The sequence below is a fragment of the Gigantopelta aegis genome, chromosome 5 (genome assembly GCF_016097555.1).
Source record: "Gigantopelta aegis isolate Gae_Host chromosome 5, Gae_host_genome, whole genome shotgun sequence".
Classification (NCBI taxonomy): Eukaryota; Metazoa; Mollusca; class Gastropoda; order Neomphalida; family Peltospiridae; genus Gigantopelta; species Gigantopelta aegis.
Window position 1 is genome coordinate 20,356,124 of NC_054703.1, and position 19,745 is coordinate 20,375,868.

The 19,745-nt window shown below is 39.8% G+C and overlaps 1 long non-coding RNA gene across 2 annotated transcripts in view; it reads left to right on the top strand.

Moving 5' to 3' along the window:
* Positions 1-9,802: 9,802 nt before the first annotated feature.
* Positions 9,803-19,745, top strand: part of LOC121372878 — a 35,451-nt gene continuing 25,508 nt past the window's right edge. For both annotated transcript variants that reach the window (XR_005958012.1, XR_005958011.1), the window contains exon 1: positions 9,803-9,934. This is a non-coding gene — a long non-coding RNA (uncharacterized LOC121372878). The remainder of the gene's footprint in view (positions 9,935-19,745) is intronic.

The following is a 19,745-nucleotide window of genomic DNA, read 5'->3' on the forward strand; positions in this document are numbered from 1 at the left end:
ATTCTTCGCGTCCAAGCCTCTAATAATTGCGTGACGTCATTTTCATTATGACATAATAATAATATTGAGCTTATTGGGTAGACCTCGATGCACGATATGACATGGAGGGTCTTTTTTCCATCCCAACCAGCGAACTGTGATTTTGAGGTCGTTCTGCTGTGTAAGCTATTCTTTGCTTCCAAACGTCTAACAATTGTGGACCTCTTTGACCACTAACATAAATGGTCATACTGACGTTATCAGGCAGACAGAGGTTTCGTGTAGGTTATGAAGTCGGGGGTGTTTTTTCTTGTGATGACCAGTGTGCAATGATTATAAAACTGCTTGTGACCTCTCCACTTCATATCCTAGACGACATCGTGGTCTACCCAATAAGCTTAATACTGTCATCATATTCCTGTGACAAGTTATCACTGACGTCACGCAATTGTTAGACGCTTAGACGCGACGAATAGCTGCCACACCATAAACAACGAGCTAAGAATAGCCGTGCACTCGTTGGGATGGGAAAAAAAGACCCTCCATTTCATATGATACACGACATCGTGGTCTACCCAATAAACTTAATATTGCCATCATATTCCAATGACAAGTTACCACTGACGTCACGCAATTGTTAGACGCATGGAAGCGAACTCGGCTCCCAGAGCATAAACAAGGAACAAAGTAGTATTGTCGGGTATTGGAAGGAGGGGGGAGGGGAGACATTCGATTACATATCCTACACTACATCGCGATTTACCCAGTAAACTTAATATTGTCATCTTGGTACAATGACAAATGACGTCACGCAATTGTTAGACGCTCGGATGTGAACTTGGCTCTCAGAGCATAAACAACTATCTAAGTATTGTCGGGCAGTAGTTGGAACGGGTAAAAAGACCCTCGACTTTATATCCTACATGAAATCGCAGTCTTCCCAGTAACCTCAACATTGTCATTATGTTACAATGACAAATGACGTCACGCAATTGTTGACTCTTGGAAGCGATGTTTGTCTCCAAGAGCATAAAGAACAACCTAAGAATCGTCGGGCACTGTTTGGTGTTAGACGAAAATCCCACACGACAAGCCACCCTACACACTAACCTGAATATTGCGATTTTCTTACAATGACATCTCGCTATTGTTAGAGTCATGGAAGCGAAGTTTCTTTTCCATAGCATAAACAAGCAATTTTATAATCATTGGGCACTGGTTTGTCACGAGAAAAAACACCCTCGACGTCATACCCTACACGTAATCGCTGTCTACCCAATAAGCTCAATAGTGTCATTATGTTACAGTGATCAATGACGTTACACAATTGTTAGAAGGTTGGAACCGAAGAATAGCTTCCTCAGCATAAACAACAATATAAGAATTGTCGGACAGTGGTTGGAACGGGAAAAAAAGACCCTCGACTTCATATCCTACACGACATCGCGGTCTACCCAATAAGTTCAATATTGCTAGTATGTTACAATGGAAATGACGTCACGCAATTGTTAGATGCTTGGACGCGAAGAGTAGCCTCAGCAGCATAAATAACGAGCTAAGGATCGTCGGGCACTGGTTGGAACGGTGAAAAAGACCCTCTACTTGACATCCTAGACGACATCGTGGTCTACCCAATAAGCTCAATACTGCCATTCTATTTCAGTGACAAGTTATGAATGACGTCACGCAATTGTTACACGCTTGGAAGCAAACTCGGCTCCCAGTGCATAAACGACGATCTAAGTATCGTCGGGAACAGGTTCCAACGGGAAAAAAGACAGTCGACTGCATATCGTACACCACATGGCGACCTTCCCAATAATATTGTCATTCTGTTACAATGAGAAATGACGTCACGCAATTGTTAGACGCTAAGAAGCGAAGAATAGCTTCCACAGCATAAACTACGACTTAAAAATTGTCGGGTACTGGTTGGGACGGGGAAAACCCTCGACTTCATATCCTACACGAAATCGCAGTGTACCCAGTAAACTCAATGTTGTCATTATGTTACAGTAAACAATGACGTTAGGCAATTGCTACACGAACAGACGAGAAGAATAGCTGCCATATCATAAACAACGAGCTAAGAATCGTTAAGCACTCGTTGGAACGAGTAAAAAGACCATCCATTTCATATCCTATACGACATCGTGGTCTACCACTAAGCTGAATAGCCCCATTATTTTTCACTGCCAAATTATGAATGACGTCACGCCATTGTTAAACGCTTTGATGTGAACGTCGCTCCCAAAGCATAAACAACGATCTAAGTGTTGTCGGGTATTAGTTGGGACGGAGGGGGAGGGGGAGACAGTCGATTACATATCCTACAACACATTGCGATTTACCCAGTAAGCTCAATATTGTCATTTTTGTACAATGACAAACATCGTCACGCAATTGTTAGACGGTCGGATGCGAACTTGGCTCTCAGAGCATAAACAACGATCTAAGTAGTTGGAACGGGTAAAAAGACCCTCGATTTCATATCCTACATGAAATCACAGTCTTCCCAGTAACCTCAACATTGTCATTATGTTACAATGACAAATGACGTCACGCAATTGTTGACTCTGGGAAGCGATGTTTGTCTCCAAGAGCATAAACAACAACCTAAGAATCGTCGGGCACTGCTTGGTGTTAGACGAAAATCCCACACGACAAGCCACCCTACACACTAACCTGAATATTGCGATTTTCTTACAATGACATCTCGCTATTGTTAGAGTCATGGAAGCGAAGTTTCTTTTTCATAGCATAAACAAGCAATTTTATAATCATTGGGCACTGGTTTGTCACGAGAAAAAACACCCTCGACGTCATACCCTACACGTAATCGCTGTCTACCCAATAAGATCAATAGTGTCATTATGTTACAGTGATCAATGACGTTACACAATTGTTAGAAGGTTGGAACCGAAGAATAGCTTCCTCAGCATAAACAACAATATAAGAATTGTCGGACAATGGTTGGAACGGGGAAAAAAGACCCTCGACTTCATATCCTACACGACATCGCGGTCTACCCAATAAGTTCAATATTGCTAGTATGTTACAATGGAAATGACGTTTACGCAATTGTTAGATGCTTGGACGCGAAGAGTAGCCTCAGCAGCATAAACAACGAGCTAAGGATCGTCGGGCACTGGTTGGAACGGTGAAAAAGACCCTCTACTTGATATCCTAGACGACATCGTGGTAAACCCAATAAGCTCAATACTGCCATTCTATTTCAGTGACAAGTTATGAATGACATCACGCAATTGTTACACGCTTGGAAGCAGACTCGGCTCCCAGTGCATAAACAACGATCTAAGTATCGTCGGGAACTGGTTCCAACGGGAAAAAAGACAGTCGACTGCATATCGTACACCACATTTTCCATTCTGTCATTCTGTCCAATATTGTCATTCTGTTACAATGAGAAATGACGTCACGCAATTGTTAGACGCTAAGAAGCGAAGAATAGCTTCCACAGCATAAACTACGACTAAAGAATTGTCGGGTACTGGTTGGGACGGTGAAAACCCTCGACTTCATATCCTACACGAAATCGCAGTGTACCCAGTAAACTCAATGTTGTCATTATGTTACAGTAAACAATGACGTTAGGCAATTGCTACACGAACAGACGAGAAGAATAGCTGCCACATCATAAACAACGAGCTAAGAATCGTTAAGCACTCGTTGGAACGAGTAAAAAGACCATCCATTTCATATCCTATACGACATCGTGGTCTACCACTAAGCTGAATAGCCCCATTATTTTTCACTGCCAAAGTATGAATGACGTCACGCCATTGTTAAACGCTTGGAAGCAAACTTGGCTCCCAGAGCATTAATAACAACCTAAGGTCTCACTACGCAGATGTCATCTGCCATTGAAACCCATGTTAAATTGCCCAACTTCAAATGAAGATTGCAAATAGAACGGGTTCTCGTTGGCACTAACAACATACACCATTGCGAACATACATTATATAAGCATTTATTTTCACTCCAAAACAGAACATTTCCATCTCAGTTTTTTGCTATATAGCGGCATCCGGCTTAATACCGGTACGAACAGGTGGTTCATTAAAAAATTCACTCCGGCTGTCTCTTACGCTATATGCCCATGTCCCAAAAGGTCAATGCACAATATTACAAAATAGCATGGGCAAAATACAGCCAGAAGGCTTACCATTAAGCATACATATTGTTTTAATTCTTTACCATTTCCTAGAAGTGAATATGTGAGCCATAACTTGTGTCACAATTAGGAACTATAGTGGAATGAACTCTCACCCGGAAGTGTTCTGTGTAGTGAGAACTTAAGAATGTATTTCCTATTCTAAATAATTAGCCTTCAAACATGGATCTGTGCAAAACCAACAAGCGAACTCTTAGCACGACATGGTACTCAAGGGAGCTAGCTAACTGTATACTGCTACCTCAAGCACAAAATTGATATTATGTTCAAATAAAAATGACGTCACGCAATTGTTAGATGATTGGAAGCGAACTTGACTCCCAGAGCATTAACAACAACCTAAGAATCGTCGGGCACTGGTTGGTGTTTGAAAAAACATGACACATTCAACCCACTCTACACACTAACCAGAATATTGTGACCCTCTTTGACCACTAACATAAATGGTCATACTGACGTTATCAGGCAGACAGAGGTTTCGTGTAGGTTATGAAGTCGGGGGTGTTTTTTCTTGTGACGACCAGTGTGCAATGATTATACAACTGTTTGTTCTTACTATGGAAAAGAAACTTCACTTCCAACGGTCTAACAATAGCGGGATGTCATTGTAAGAAAATCACAATATTCAGGTTAGTGTGTAGGGTGGGTTGTCGTGTGTCATTTGTTTAAACACCAACCAGTGCCCGGCGATTCTTAGGTTGTTGTTAATGCTCTGGGAGCCAAGTTAGCTTCCAAGCTTCTAACAATTACGTGACGTCATTTTTATTTGAACATAGGTCTCACAACACGGTTCACTTCCGGGGGAAAGGTCATTCATCACGGTCCACTATAGTTCCTAATTGTGACACATGTTGTGGTGTACATGTTCACTGTTAGTACTTGCAGAAGAATTAAAGGGACTGGTTATTTCAGATGCCAGGTCCTCTGGCTGCATTTTGCCCATGAGGTTTTGAAATATTATGCATTTACTTTTGCACACATGAGTATGAAGAAGACCAAGTGCCCGGAGTGATCCGGTTACTCTGCCATGCCTAAAAACACACGGTACTGTCACAGTGGGCCATGTAGCAAAAAACTGAGACGGAAATGTTGTCAATTTTGGAGCCAAAATAAATAAAGGTATAAAAAAACCTTTAAAATGGTATATGTCATTAGTGTCAACGAGAACCCATTCTATTAGCAATTTGGATTTGAAGTTGGGCAGTTTAACATAGGTTTCAATGGCATATAGCATCTGTGTAGTGAGACCATAATGTGCTTAGGAAGCAGTATACAGTTAGCTCCCTTGAGTACCCTGTCATGCCAAGAGTTCGCTTGTTGGTTTTGCACAGATCCATGTTTGAAGAATAATTATTTAGAATAGGAAATACATTCTTAAGTTCTCACTACACAGATCACTTCCGGGTGAGCGTTCATTCATCACGACCCACTATAGTTCCTAATTGTGACACAAGTTATGGCTCACATATTCACTTCTAGGAAATGGTAAAGAATTAAAACAATATGTATGTTTAATGGTAAGCCTTCTAGCTGTATTTTGCCCATGCTATTTTGTAATATTGTGCGTTGACCTTTTGGGACATGGGCATATAGCGTAAGAGACAGCCGGAGTGAATCGGTTAACGAACCACCTGTTCGGACCGGTATTACAGCCAGATGCGGTTGTATAGCAAAAAACTGAGACGGAAATATTCTCAGTTTTGGAGTGAAAATAAATGCTTATATAATGTATGTTCGCAATGGTGTATGTTGTTAGTGCCAACGAGAATCCGTTCTATTTGCAATCTTCATTTGAAGTTGGGCAATTTAACATGGCTTTGAATGGCAAATGACATCTGTGTAATGAGACCTTAAGTTGTTATTAATGCTCTGGGAGCCAAGTTTGCTTCCAAGCGTCTAACAATTGCGTGATGTCATTCATAACTTGTAATTGAAATAGAATGGCAGTATTGAGCTTATTGGGTAGACCACGATGTCGTCTAGGATGTCAAGTAGAGGGTCTTTTTCACCGTTCCAACCAGTGCCCGACGATCCTTAGCTCGTTGTTTATGCTGCTGAGGCTACTCTTCGCGTCCAAGCATCTAACAATTGCGTGATGTCATTCATAACTTGTCACTGAAATAGAATGGCAGTATTGAGCTTATTGGGTAGACCACGATGTCGTCTAGGATGTCAAGTAGAGGGTCTTTTTCACCGTTCCAACCAGTGCCCGACGATCCTTAGCTCGTTGTTTATGCTGCTGAGGCTACTCTTCGCGTCCAAGCATCTAACAATTGCGTGATGTCATTCATAACTTGTCACTGAAATAGAATGGCAGTATTGAGCTTATTGGGTAGACCACGATGTCGTCTAGGATGTCAAGTAGAGGGTCTTTTTCACCGTTCCAACCAGTGCCCGACGATCCTTAGCTCGTTGTTTATGCTGCTGAGGCTACTCTTCGCGTCCAAGCATCTAACAATTGCGTGACGTCATTTTTATTTCAACATAATATCAATTTTGTGCTTAGGTCTCACTACACAGATCACTTCCGGGTGAGAGTTCATTGATCACGGTCCGCTATAGTTCCTAATCGTGGCACATGTTATGGTTCATATATTCACTTCTAGGAAATGGTGAAGAATTAAAACAATATGTATGTTTAATGGTAAGCCTTCTGGCTGTATTTTGCCCATGTCATTTTGTAATATTGTGCATCGACCTTTTGGGACATGGGTATATAGCGCAAGTGACAACAGGAGTGAATCGGTTAATGAACCACCTGTTCGGACCGGTACTACAGCCAGATGCGGTCATATAGCAAAAAACTGAGACGGAAATGTTCACAATTTTGGAGTGAATATAAATGCTTATATAATGTATGTTCGCAATGGTGTATGTTGTTAGTGCCAACGAGAACCCGTTCTATGGGCAATCTTCGCTTGAAGTTGGGCAGTTTAACATGGGTTTCAATGGCAGATGACATCTGTGTAGTAAGACCTTAGGTAGCAGTATACAGTTAGCTCACTTGTGTATCCTGGAGTTCGCTTATTTGACAATTATTTCACGTCATTGATCACTGTAACATAATGATAATACTGACGTTTTTTCTCGTGACATCGAGCCAATGATTATAAAATTGTTTGTTTATGCTATGAAAAAGAAACTTCACTTCAAAATGCCTAACAATAAAGAGATGTCATTGTAAGAATATCGTAATATTCAGGTTAGTGTGTTGGGTGCGTTGTCGTGTAGGTTTTTCTTAGGTTGTTTATGCTCGGGAAGACAAACATCGCTTGGAAGCTTCTAGCAATTGCGTGATGCCATTTGTCATTGTAGCATAAGGGCCTGGGTAAACTGCGATTTTGTGTAGGATATGAAGTTGTTTTTCTGTCCCAGTCAGTACTCGTCGATTCTTAAATCGATGTTTATGCTGTGGAAGCCAAACATTCCGTCAACGGGTCTAAAAATTGCTCGACGTCATTTGTTATTTTATCATAATGGCAATGTTTAGCTTACTGGGTAGATCGCGATGTCGGGTAAGATATAAAGTTTCCACTGCCAACCATTATTTTTTGAGTTGTGGGTGCTAAACTTCGTTGCGTGACACTTGCGTAACGTCATTTGTCATTTAATATAAAGTGCCTAATGACAATATTGAGTTTACTGGGTAGACTGCGATTTCGTGTAGGATATGAAGTTAAGTCTTTTTTCCCCGCCCCAACCAGTGCTCGACGATTCTTAAGTTTATGCTATGGGAACCAAACTTCGCTTACAATTGTCTAACAATAGCGTGATGTAAATTGTCATTGTAACATAATGACAGAATTCAGCTGAATGCGTAGAGAACGATGTCGTGTAAGATATGGAATCTATGGGTTTTTCTCGTCTCATCCAGTGCCCCACGGTCCTTTATTAGCTTTTTCATATTTTTATTGGAGCCAAACTTTACTTCAAAACTTTTAACAATTGCATGACGTCATTTGTTATTGTAACATAATGGTAATATTGAGAAGCCAAACTTCGTTTCCAATTTTTTAACAAATGAGTGACGTCATTGATCATTGTAATATAATGGCAATATTTAGCTTACTGGTACGTGTAGGATATGACGGCATGGGTCTTTTTTCCAGTCCCAACCAGTGCCCAACGATTTCTCCACCGTTGTTTATGCTATAGGAGCCAAACCTGTTTCCAAGTGTCTAACAATTGCGTGACGTCATTTGTCATTGTAACATAACAACAATATGGAGCTTATACCGCAGTGTCGTGTAGGATATGAAATCGAGTTTTTTTTGGTTTTTAAAAAAACCCTTACAATGTAAGAATCATCGGGCACTGGTTGGAACAGGAAAACAGACCATCAACTTCATATCCTACACGACATCGCGACCTACCCTGTGCGCTGAAATGTTGTACAATAACAAATGAAAAGTTTAGTTGACATAACATAAACAACGATTTTATAATCGTCTGACACTAGTTGGGACGGAATAAAAGACTCTTAACTTTATATTATATACGACATCGCGGTCTAGTCAATAAGCTCAATATTGGTATTCTGTTACAGTGATCAATGACGTCACGCATTTGTTAGAAGCTTGGAAGCGAAGTTTCGCTCCACATAATAAGAAACGATTTAAGGATCATGGGGAAATGGTTGGGTAAAAAAATAATAAAATTAATAGACTCCATATCCTACACGACATCGCGCTCGACTTAAAAAAGCTAAATATTCCCATTATGTTACGCAATTGTTGGACGCTTGGGAGCGAAGACTATCTAGCACAAACAACACTTTAAGAATTGTCACGCATTGTGTGTGTGTGTGTCTGTGTGTGTGTGTATGTGTGTGTGTTGGGGGGGGGGGGGGCTCAATAGACTTTATACCCTAAACGACATCGCGCGTTACCCACTAAGGTCTCACTACACAGATCACTTCCGGGTGAGAGTTCATTCATCATGTCCACTATAGTTCCTAATTGTGACACATGTTATGGTTCACATATTCACTTCTAGGAAATGGTGAAGAATTAAAACAATATGTATGTTTAATGGTAAGCCTTCTGGCTGTATTTTGCCCATGTTATTTTGTAATATTGTGCATCGACCTTTTGGGACATGGGTATATAGCGCGAGTGACAGCCGGAGTGAATCGGTTAATGAACCACCTGTTCGGACCGGTCTACAGCCAGATGCAGTCATATAGCAAAAAACTGAGACGGAAATGTTCTCAATTTTGGAGTGAAAATAAATGCTTATATAATGTATGTTCGCAATGGTGTATGTTGTTTGTGCCAACGAGAACCCGTTCTATGGGCAATCTTCGCTTGAAGTTGGGCAGTTTAACATGGGTTTCAATGGCAGATGACATCTGTGTAGTGAGACCTAAGCTGAATATTCACATTATGTTGCCATGAGAAATGACGTCACGCAATTGCTAGACGCTTGGAAGCGAAGAATACCTAAGAATAGCTAGTACAAACAACGATCTAAGAATCGTCGATCACTGTTTGGGACGGGAAAAAAGACCCTCTACTTGAAATCCAACACGACAACGTGCCGTACCTACTAAGCTCAATATTCCCATTATGTTACAATGACAAATGACGTCACGCAATTGTTAGACGCTTGGAAGCGAAGAATAAACAACCTAATGATAAAGAAATGTTTACTTGTGTTCAAATATATATCAAACAAACTCACCGTTTTGATTATAAAGTATAATTTAAATTACCATGTGGATTATTTGAAGGAGTGATCACGAGTTTGACTGCACGTGAAGTATTATTTTTGTAATCTCTTGCATCACTATTTCTTTTCTTCTTCTTTTCTTTCATATTCTTTTGTTTATAGTATATTACCTTCCACTGGTTATCCTTGATTGTTTAAATGTTTAGGTTTACAGCTATGTAATATAAGTAGCCATGAATACTGTAAATAGAAGAGGGCCTCGAAAGTTGTCAAACTTGTGCCCGATTCTTTTGTTTTTTGTACAATAAAACATGTTTTCAATCAGTCAACAACCCAAGAATCGTCAGACACTGGTTGGGGCGAGAGAAAAAACCCTATCCACTTGAAATCCTACACCACAACCCACCCTACCCACTAACCTGAATATAATATTGCGATTTTGTTACAGTGACAAATTACATCTCGCTGTTGTTAGTCTAGGAACCGAAGTTTGGTTCACATAGCATATAATATTATCAAGAACGATCCCTTCCCAGAGTCTAACAATTGCGTGACGTCATTGTTATTGTAACATAATCGAAATATTCAGCTTAGTGGGTAGGACGTTTTGTCGATTTAAAGTGCCCCCCTCCTCCCATCTTCCCAACCAGTACCCGGCGATTCCTAAATCGTTGTTTAAAGTGCCCCCCTCCTCCCATCTTCCCAACCAGTACCCGGCGATTCCTAAATCGTTGTTTAAAGTGCCCCCCCCCCTCCTCCCATCTTCCCAACCAGTACCCGGCGATTCCTAAATCGTTGTTTAAAGTGCCCCCCCTCCTCCCATCTTCCCAACCAGTACCCGGCGATTCCTAAATCGTTGTTTAAAGTGCCCCCCCTCCTCCCATCTTCCCAACCAGTACCCGGCGATTCCTAAATCGTTGTTTAAAGTGCCCCCCCTCCTCCCATCTCCCCAACCAGTACCCGGCGATTCCTAAATCGTTGTTTAAAGTGCCCCCCTCCTCCAATCTCCCCAACCAGTACCCGGCGATTCCTAAATCGTTGTTTAAAGTGCCCCCCTCCTCCCATCTCCCCAACCAGTACCCGGCGATTCCTAAATCGTTGTTTAAAGTGCCCCCCTCCTCCCATCTCCCCAACCAGTACCCGGCGATTCCTAAATCGTTGTTTATGATGTGGGAGCCAAACGGTTCCATGCATCTAAGAATTGCGTGACGTCATTTGTCATTTTAACATAATAGCAATATTGAGCTTATTGGGTAGACCGCAATGTCATAAGGGATATGAAGTGGATGGTCTTTTTTCCCGTCCCATCCAGTGCCAGACGATTCTTAGATCGTTGTTTATGCTGTGGAAGAGAAACACCCCATCCAAGTGTCTAACCATTGCGTGACTTCATTTGTCATTGTCCCATAATGGCAATATTGAGCTTATTGGGTAGATAGCCATGTCGTGTATGATATAAACTCGTTTTTATCTTTTCCCGTCCAAACGAGTGGCCCACGATTCTTAGATCGTTCTTTTTGCGGTGGAAGCCAAACGTCGGTTCCAAGCATCTAACAATTGCATGACATCATTTGTAATTGTTAGATAATGGCAATATTCAGCTTAGTGGGTAGGGCACGTTGTGTAGGATTTGAAATCGATGGTCCTTTTTGTGGTCCCAACCAGTGCCCGACGATTCTTAGCTCGTAGTTTATGCTGTGGAAGCTATTCTTCGCTACAAGAGTCCAACACATGCGTGACGTAATTTGTCATTTGGGATCGATCCCAGTGCACCACGACTGGTATATCATAGGCCATGGTATGTGCTATCCTGTCTGTGGGATGGTGCATATAAAAGATCCCTTGCTGCTACTCTAAAAGAGTAGCCCATTAAGTGGCGACAGCGGGTTTCCTCTCTAACAATATCTTTTTAGTCGTTAACCATATGTCCGACGCCATATAACCGTAAATAAAATGTGTTGAGTGCGTCGTTAAATAAGATTTTTTAAATATTTTTTTTATTTGTCATTGTAACATAATGGCAATATGCAGCTTAGTGGGTAGAGCGCAATGTTGTAGAGGATGTGAAGTCTGTAGATTATATTCTCAACCAGTTCCCCACAATCCTTAATTCAATTCCTGACGTCATTGATGATTGTAACATAATGGCAACATTGAGCTTATTAAGTAGAGTTCGATATCGTGTAGGATATTAAGTATAGAGCAATTTTTCCCGTCCCAACCAGTGACCGACGATTCTTAAATCGTTGTTTATGCTGTGAAAGCTATTCTTCGCTTCTAAAGGCCGGCGCAGACGAGCGTTAAAAAACGCAGCGACGTGCGTTAAAAGTCGCAGTCCGCCTACATGCGTCGCGTTGGCGTTTACCAGCGATAGGTCAGGGATTTCTCTGCTTCTTTTTTTAACGTCATGTGACGTGTGTAATCATGTGGCATGTACAGAATGGCAGCAAACATTACACTGAAAATAAATTGCGATGCAAAAAAAAAAAAAAATGGTGCCAACTATATATCGTTGACTTTATTTACGTAAAATGTAGGCTTACTGTACGAAAATTACATATACCAGTCATTTGTAATTTTTCGGCAATTTCCTCCAATGCTGAAGCCTTCAAAACTATACTCCGGTGAATTAACCTGGTACAGGCACGTTCTCTCCTGGTAGAGCTCTATCAACATGTGGCCTCAGACCACAATTAATTTCGCTATATGTTTCTATATAGCCTTAGTGGCTATAACATTTTTATTAATATCAGCAGGCCCGTGAAGTTTTGTATGTACCTTTGCCTGCATGGGGGACACATACCCTGAAAAGGACAACCCCTGTTGTCCAGCTCTTTCTCCCAGCATATTGGTTTAAACAGACACACCCTCTAAACCAGGCCGGAGTACACCCATTTTACACAAAAAGCACCACTTTTGCATGGGCCGGAATTACCACAAACAAGTCTTCAATGTCAACAAGTTACACATGTTTACAAACTACATGCTATCCCCTGTCACTTCAGTCAAACAGTTGCCACTTCATAGCTGTCTGCCATGAAATAATCACAGTCAAACAGCAGACTACTTGCGCGGTGAAACTTCCGGATTTTCGACAACCAAATGGGAAGATAACTGTAATCTGAGGCCATGTGTTCGTTTCTTTCAGTCCATGGTGTCGGTGGATGACGCCATTTTGAAACGCTTCGACAGACGATTGGTTCATCTAACAAATCTCAACGCGTTCATCCGTTCAGTATCAAACATGTTTGTTTTCTGAAAATGCATCGCAGCCTTAAAAAACGCAACGCAGCCGCAGTTTCATTTCATTTTTTTTTAAGCTTGGGCAAGTAAGATTTTCAACCTCCAATACCCTCCCCCTGCACATGCACCCGATTCCTCTCTAAGATTATATGTCAAAATTACCAAATGTTAGACATCCCACAGCAGATGGAAAGAAGGATAGGATATGTTTTATTTAACGACGCACTCAACACATTTTATTTACGGTTGTATTGGGTCGGATGATTATTAAATCAATATGCTTTATCTTTGATGTCGTTAAACCCCCCCCCCCCCTCCAACTTTACCCTTTCCAAACGAAATAATATTTATTTGAATTTGTCGATTTTAACACGTAAAATTAAGAAGTGAAAACGTTCATTGACAACTTTAGTATATTTTATTTTAAAAATATATACATGATTAATGTGTTACTAGTATACAAACTAAACTTTGAAAGTTCTACTAACACTTTATAAAATATCAATTCTAAAATAGTAAGGTACAACTGTCGATAATACGTTGTCAAGATCAAACCGGTTTTAACTAAAGACTCTAGTACCGTATCATCAACCGAACGTTCTTCGTACAGCGCAACATTTCTCTTTTAATTTTTTGAGACGAACCCTACAATTTAAAATCGGCAAAGTACGTGTTAACTGAAACTGACAACATGCTGTCGTTTGTGCTTTACCGAGCTATGGCGGCACAGGCAACGAATCAAGCGTATACGTTTGACGATATCCGTTCATAACGAACACACACGACTTTTTTAAAAGTGTATTTGAGCTTGTATTTTACATTTGTACCTGATGTTACAATATGTTAACCAGAGAATGTAACTTTAAATAATAAAAATATTCCAGGGAATGTAGTTTTAAAACCAATAAGTCTTACGATATCTGGAGAGGACAGTTGGAACATGCCCAGGAGAGGTGAAAGGAACGCACCCCATGTCTGTGTGGTATTTATCGATATAAAACCTGCTTTTTCACTCTATTTTATAAAAACGTGATCTAAGTGTGTTACAGTTTTGTAGATTAACCAAAATTAGAATTAATTTTCGCGGGCTGAAACTAGGGCGTGCGACTTTAACGCACATCGCTGCGTTTTTTATCGCTCGTGTGCGCCGACTTAACCTTTAGACTACTGGATTAATTTTTAACAAAAACCACGTTGAGTGGGTACAAGTTTATAATTTTTACTCACATATATTCACTTAAATGTTTCATAAATACATGAAATAAAGTTCATATATGAATCGGTAAGTATTATTTTCGTGTCTTTTTTTGTAATTTTTATTATTTTAGATCGGCTAATGGTGATTAAAATTTGGCAACAAATCGAAAAAGTTGCGTTTACTTACGGGCATTTGTGGCCAGCTGTCCAGTATTTATGTCCATTATTCCCGATAACAGTGGTTTTCTGACCAGAATTTTTTTAAAAACCCGAACTACGATTCATATTGCAATATTTGGTAATTTTCGTTGTTGGTAAAACGATCAAATTTATTATCAAATTAGCTGTTACAATCAGCTATCGATCCCTGAAAATTACCGCGACGTGCCGCCATTGTTGTCAAGCGAAAATACTTGCCGAAAACCACTTTTTGAACTCAAAATTTCAAGGTATTTTCAATTGAAAAAATCAAAACAAAAACCACCATTTTGAAAAAAAATCTTTTTTCTTTAATTATATTTCCGTTTCCGGTGAGTGTCGTGTGCAAAACGGCGGGAAATATGAATTGGGGAATGCACTGTATACAGTGTACAGTATATCGACTGACGTGACGTCGGGCGAGATATCTCGCCTGCAGTAGTCAGAAGGTTAAAGCGTCTAACAATTGCGTGACGTCATTTTCATTGTTACATAATAGGAACATTGAGCTTATTTGGTGAACCGCGATTTTGTGTCTGACAATTGTGTGACGTCATTTTGTCACTGTAACATAATAGCAATATTCATTTTAGGGGGTAGACCGCGATGTCGTGTAGGATATGACATCGAGGGTCTTTTTTAAGGTTCCAACAAATGCCCAACGATTCTTAGATCGTTGTTTATGCTGTAGCAGCTATTGTTCGCTTCCAAGCGTCTAACAAATACGTGACGTCATTTTAACATAATGGCAATATTCATTTTAGTGGATAAACCGCGATGTCGTGTAAGATATGAAATTGATGGCATCTTTTTCAGTCCCAACCAGTCCTGCACGATTCCTTGTTCGTTGTTTATGCGTTGGGAGCCAAATGTCGCTTCGAAGCGTCTAACAATCGCGTGACGTCATACTTTTGTTATTGTTACATATGGGCGTAGCCCAGTGGTAAAGCGGACGCCTGATGCGGGGTCAGTCTAGGATCGATCCCCATCGGTGGGCTCATTGGGCTATTTCTCATTCCAGTCAGTGCTCCACGACTGGGATATCAAAGGTCGTGGTATGTGCTATCATTCATGCCCGTAGCCAGGATTTTGAGAGGGGGAGGGGTCGTTTAGGCTTATAGAGTTGCTTAGGGGGTCCGGGGGCATATTGAAAAAAAAGTCACCGGTAAGGGCATATTAAGTAGAGTTCGATATCTTCTACGGCACTTCGAGAAACATCAGGTGTGCCAACGTGGTATCGCCGTAGACAGCAACTAAAGATTGTTTTGTTTAACGAGAGCACATTGATTTATTAGTCATCAGCTATTAGATTTTAACATATAGTCTTAGGGAGGGAACTAGCTACATTTTTCCATTAGCAGCAAGGAATCTTTTATATGCACTTTCCCACAGACAGGATAGCACATACCACAACCTTTGATATACCAGTCGTTGTGCACTGGCTGAAACGCGAAATTGCACAATGGGTCCACCGACGGGGATCGATCCCAAACTGACCGCGCATCAAGCGATTCCCTTACCACTGGTCTACATTCCGCCCTAGAGCACATCGACCTATTAATCATTAGCTATTGGAAGTCAAACATTTGGTAATATTGACATATAGTCTTAGAGACATATAGTCTTAGAGAGGAAACCCGCTACATTTTTTTTATTAGTAGCAGGAAAGCACATACCCCGGCCTTTGACCAGTTGTGGTAGACAGCAACTGTTCAGAAAAACAAAGTAGGCATATGTAAAATATGTAATTTTCTGGAAGTCTTAATATAAAAAACAGCTTTAGTTATTTGTTTGTTCGACATGAATTTCGTTCTGTGAAGTTGTTGGGATGTGTTAAGGTTACACTACACAACATTACAATTACATTACGTCACGCCATTGTTGATCGCTTGGAAACGAAGTTTGGCGTCCAGAATTTTATTTATCACACATATTTGTGCATGTATCGCCCCTCCCACCACCCCACCCATGAAAAACGATTGGTCCCCGTCAGAATCTGGTATTATGTGCGTATCAAAATTCATACACGAATTAACAGTACAACCCCCCCCCCCAAAAAAAAAAAAAACAACAACAACAAAAAAACCCCCCAAAAAACAAACAAACAAACAACCCCGCAAAAAACCCCCACCCAAAAACAACAACAACTAAAAACAAACTCCAAAACAAAACAAAACAAAAAACCCTCATCAGAGTCCTTGCCCGAGTCAAAGAAGATCGTTGAGTATTTTGTATATATAATATATATATATATATATATATATATATATATATATAATATATATATATATATATATATATATATATATATATATATATATATATATATAGCAGATCATTACTATATTGTTATATCGAACCACCTCGGTGGATCCATTCAGATGAATGAGTTTTTTTTCGTGTTCCAACCAGTGCACCACAACTGGAGAAAGGTCGTTGTATGTGCTTTCCTGTCTGTGGTAAAATGCATATAAAAGATCCCTTGCTGCATTAGCAAAAATGTAGCGGGTTTCCTCTGATGACTACGAGTCACAATTACCAAATGCTTGACATCCAATAGACGATGATTAATAATGTTATCCAGTGGTGTTATATTATCTTACTGTGTGTGTCTGTGTGCGTACGTGTGAACGCGTGTATAAATGTAAATATGTGTGTGAGTGTGCGTTCGTGCGTGTATGTGTACTTATGTCTGTGTGGCATATGGATGCAGATATGCGTACTAAATCTCTGTTGTTTATGATGATCTTAGTGTAAATAAAGTTCTGTTCTGTTCTGTTCTATTCTATGTTTGCTGTTTCTTTTTAATGGGAATCTGTCCCCTTAGACAGTGTAAACACACAATGGTTGCATTAAACATTGTATTGTCGTGTTGCATACCCTAATTAAGTATGACCGCTTCCTTCGCCTTTATAAAAAAAAAAAAATTGTTGCCTTAAGTGACCTTGACTGGCTATAATTATGACGCCTACGCAGGCACTATATTGCACGAGGAAAATTGATAAACAAATTTTTGTTTATTTTAATCATTTATTTATTATTGGACACGATTATCACCGGCTACTACACTAATCTTTTCTCGTATCACTCACACGACATCAACTGTTAAAGGGACAGACCCTAGTTTTAACCTGTGAAGATTAACACTAAGTTTAGTTAATCTACAAACCTGTAACACACTTGGATCACGTTACAATTGAGTACAACCTTAGTCTGTGAGTTTAAAATGGTGAAATACCTTCTAGAAGTAGACTAACACTCGACTCCATAACTGTTACTTCTCAGACGCACGTGCGTTTTTAAAAATATGAGAAATGCATTTTGAGATATTAAAACACCAGGGTGACCATAAACACTTCGAATGTACGGACATTGATAGTCTAAACCATAAAATCTAAGTAAAGTATGATTTCAGTTATCAAAAATGTCTACAATAGTAAAAAATATGCCTTAGTGTTTAGAAACTAGGGTATATCCCTTTAATGTGTTTCTGCATATCTCCAGTCTTCGTGTCTGCTATTTTAAGGGATAGTCTTTCAAAAATTTCACATTATATTATGTCTAATTGCATATTTTTAGCTAAAATATGTTTTTCCAACCCGAACCTGCCAGAACATATTTAGAAAAGCTGTTCTCAAAATATAAAAATAACATTAAAGTACATGCCAAAATCCAAACATGACTTCCGTAGTTGGCCACTATTGCTTGGAAGACACGAGTTTCATCTCTATGTCTTTACACACCATCTACGAGAACAATGCGGAAACGACACCATCCAATGAAGTTAACACTACCGAAACTGATTACTCTTTAACTCTGAAAGCGCGAATGCGCCATAAATAAGTTGTGATTAGAAACGACATTTAAATTTCTTTTAAATGTTTTTTTGTGGAGGCTATAAGAAATACAACACCCCACGCACAATGCAGGTTGATTTTTCTGTTACATAAGAAACATCGGTTTGATTTTAAGTGGAAACTATTAAGTCTAACCACCAGTAGCATCAAACAGTCCAGTTATCCAGAGCAATTGCATGGGAACCTAAGAGAGTGACCCTGGCAATTAAAGAGGAACCTACAGATTTCCTTATATGTACACCTTTGCAAACATAGCAACACTCTGAGTTACTGGGGTGTATACATTTAAGCCAATGGAAAATCTGTGGGACATTTTAAGTCGACGAGTGCGAAATTGAGATCCAGCAATTTAGAATGTGGAAGAATTGGCACCTTGTCATAAAATATGAGGCGATTCATTATAAGTATAAAGAAGTGTCTCTGTACAGGTATTCGTGATATGCGAGGACATTATTACAGTCAGGCGCGGATCCAGGTAGATGGGTGGGTTGTGGTGGTCGTGGTGGTCGTGGTGTGTGTGTCGAAGGGTTTTTGATATTCCTCCCCATAACTGAAACGGACAAAACATTTTCCCATGTTAATGTGCATTCGCTGCTAATATTTCATCCAGTGGTTCTTGGTTAAAGGCCATACATAATTTCTTATTGTAAAATAAATATTTTAAAGGGACATTCCTGAATTTGCTGCATTGTAAGATATTTCCGACTAATAAAATATTTCTACAATTAAACTTACATATTAAATATGTTTTCTTGTTTAGAATATTAATGTCTGTATTTTCAATGTGTTTCTGGTCGTCTTAATATTTGTAAGAAGCCTAAACTGCATTTTGTCTTAAAATAATTCCGTACGTACGAAAAAATATATTTTAGAAAATAAAATGAAATTTAACTCACTACAAATATTAGAACGACCAGAAAAACGTTTAATATGCAGCCACTAATATTTTATGAAGAAAAATAAAATATGTTTTATATGTAATTACAATCGTTAAAAAGTCTCTGTTAGTCTATAACATCTTACAAATTGCAGCAAATTCAGGAATGTCTCGTATCCTCCGGAGTCGGGCCCGTCCGCACCACTATACCAAACCATGACGACTGGACTATACCCTAGTCTGATACTCTCTCTCGTTCAGACGGATCCGGCTTCTCAAGATATGTATTTCAGCACAGCACTACACCTTCAACGTCTATCGACTGTCAATCTAGGGGTTTTCTTGACGGGATGCAACCCATCTCGTCCCTTTAAGCTGTGCACCCAAACGGCCTTAACGAGGCCACTCGCGTGGACATATCGATCGGACTTTAAACTTTTCGATCTGCGTTCAAAATTTTATGTCGAAATTATTCTTGTTTTTAAATATTATTAAATAGTCCGATCCTCTCTTCTTTCTCTTATTTAAT